Source organism: Pinus tabuliformis, chromosome 5_2 (genome assembly GCF_031772625.1).
Source record: "Pinus tabuliformis cultivar Carrire ecotype Pingquan chromosome 5_2, CPIR1, whole genome shotgun sequence".
NCBI classification, from domain to species: domain Eukaryota; kingdom Viridiplantae; phylum Streptophyta; class Pinopsida; order Pinales; family Pinaceae; genus Pinus; species Pinus tabuliformis.
In genome coordinates, this window is record NC_142306.1 from 1,064,391,096 (window position 1) to 1,064,393,438 (window position 2,343).

Sequence of the window (2,343 nt, forward strand, 5' to 3'; positions counted from 1 at the left end):
TCTAGACATATATGTATGAGTATTGCAGTGTTATGTTTGTTCTTTTGATAGACTTCATTTACTGGTCAAGTCTCTATTCTCATTCTTGATATTGCATTGAAAGAACTTCCATAAGACTATACTGGTTGAGCTTGTGGTGGAGGTTGAGCATAAGGAGCAGCCTGCATTAGCATTGCAGCCCCCTTGTTGTTGTCGCTGAGCACTAGCAATGTATTTTCCATACATCACAAAATATGTCAAAGTCACGTAGTACAACCTGTTGGTGAGAACAATGTATGTTTTCATAATCTTTCATGTTGAGTAGTTCCACAAATTCAGGGTATCATCGAGGGAGGCAACCAAAATGAATTCGCCATTGGGAGAAATTTTGACAAAATAAGCTATGGGAGTTTTGTTGTCATTGCCAGTTGCAAAATCCCATTTCTTGCAGGATCCATCATGACTATTGGAGATGTTGAGCAATCTGTCATGCTTGAAATGAACATTTGTGATGGGATTGTTGTACAAATCTTGATTTTTCTTTTTTTTGTCAAGGATGACCTCCATATACATAAATCCTTGATTTGATCCTAAATTAATGTCCAACTTCCAACCTATAGATTACGCCAACTCAGATGTTCCATTAAATAATCAGTGGCTTCCATCGCCTCACTTGTTGCACCAATTGAGCCTTCATATATAGTTAAAATGAAAGTTGCAGTTTGGACAACAATTGCACCTTGAACCATAGGATTTGTTGCATTTACACATGTTGCACAATACTAGTTATCATGCATTGATGTAACCAAATATGTACTTGCACCAATGAAGATAAAATCAACATGTATGTTGTTCTGTTTTACAGACTCAATAAGTTGTCGAACATTTGTCGGTATCAACTTCATTCCCTTCCACTCTATTATAATGGGAAGGTAGTGTGAAGACGCAGAGACTTCCAAATTACAGTTGTTGTTGAGTAGAATAACTGCCCTGAGTGGTTCACCTGCATTAAAGTAGCCAACACAAAATGATGCCCATTTATCCTATAGAGCGTGCAATGCTCCCCACTCCACCATGGTTGGAGATGATGAGATTGGACTGGGGATTAAGTTAACGAAAAAAACTATGCTCATGTGGCCATGAAATCCCTCACTTTGAAGGATACACATGTAATATACATATCAAAAAGAGGTAGGATACACATCCAAAGTTAGAAGTTGTGCCCTCATTCAATCCATTTGTACCAATTGTTATTTACACCCACTAGCTTTTGTAATATATACAGTGAATATATATATCAATGGCGTCATCTTAATGTAAACCTATGCACATTTCTGCTCCGCCTTATTACACCAAGAGCCCTATTATTGTTCTCAATGTGGGGGAAACTATCTTCTACACCTCCCCCTTGGCTCTCAAGAAGGCCAATCTAGGTTCAATCCTCATTGGCCTCCTCGTCAACAACCTTTCAGTGCAAAAACAACAAGAGGTTTTTGTTTGTTTGTTAGGAAACCCGACACTCTTCGTAGTCCTACTTTTGATCCTCATTGTAGGTTTTAACCCCATACATAAATTACCTGCATATGAATTATAAAAACAGAAAATAAACAATGGTGAGAGCATAACACATACAACAAATAGACACAAATATTTTCCTCTGGATCCCAAAATCGGGACTACCAGATTGATTTTTCATTATGTTCCTTTCAATGTTACAATACATATATATATACATGCCAAAGCGTACATAAACCATTAACCCTCGATAATAACATAATCATATTTCCCTTGACAAGATCTACAAAATATCATGGACCGAAAACCATCGCCCCCCCTCTAACCCCCTAGCTTAACTACTGGGGCTAGTCGTGGAAAGAATATAACACAACCCAACATTCTCCCACTTGTTGTTTTCTTTCCACACGGGGCCACAGGAGAGCTTAGTCATTGATCCAACCCTGCAACACCCATTGTTTCTCTACAGTAAGAGAACTTCTCAGTGCTCACAGACTTTGTCATTGCATCTGCAGTATTCTTCAAAGTGTCCACCTTTACTAGCAACACCTTTTTGTCTACTACCATATCCTTCACAAAGTGATACTAAACATCAACGTGCTTTGTCTTTGAATGATAAGCAGGGTTCTTTGCCAAGAAGATTGCACTTTGGTTGTCACATTCTATACAAATAGCTTGTTGTACAAACCTCATACTTGAACACAATCTCTACAACCAAAATTCTTCCTTGCTTGCATGAGTGGCTGCCATGTATTCTGCCTCTGTAGTTGACAGTGCCACTACATATTGTCTCTTACTCATCCAACTAACTGCACCTCCAAATTGGTTAAACACATACCCACTTGTAGA

At 38.5% G+C, this 2,343-nt stretch overlaps 1 pseudogene; it reads right to left on the bottom strand.

The window, feature by feature from the left end:
* Positions 1-593: 593 nt before the first annotated feature.
* Positions 594-1,112, bottom strand: LOC149162912 (uncharacterized; annotated as a pseudogene).
* Between the last annotated feature and the right edge of the window lie 1,231 nt (positions 1,113-2,343).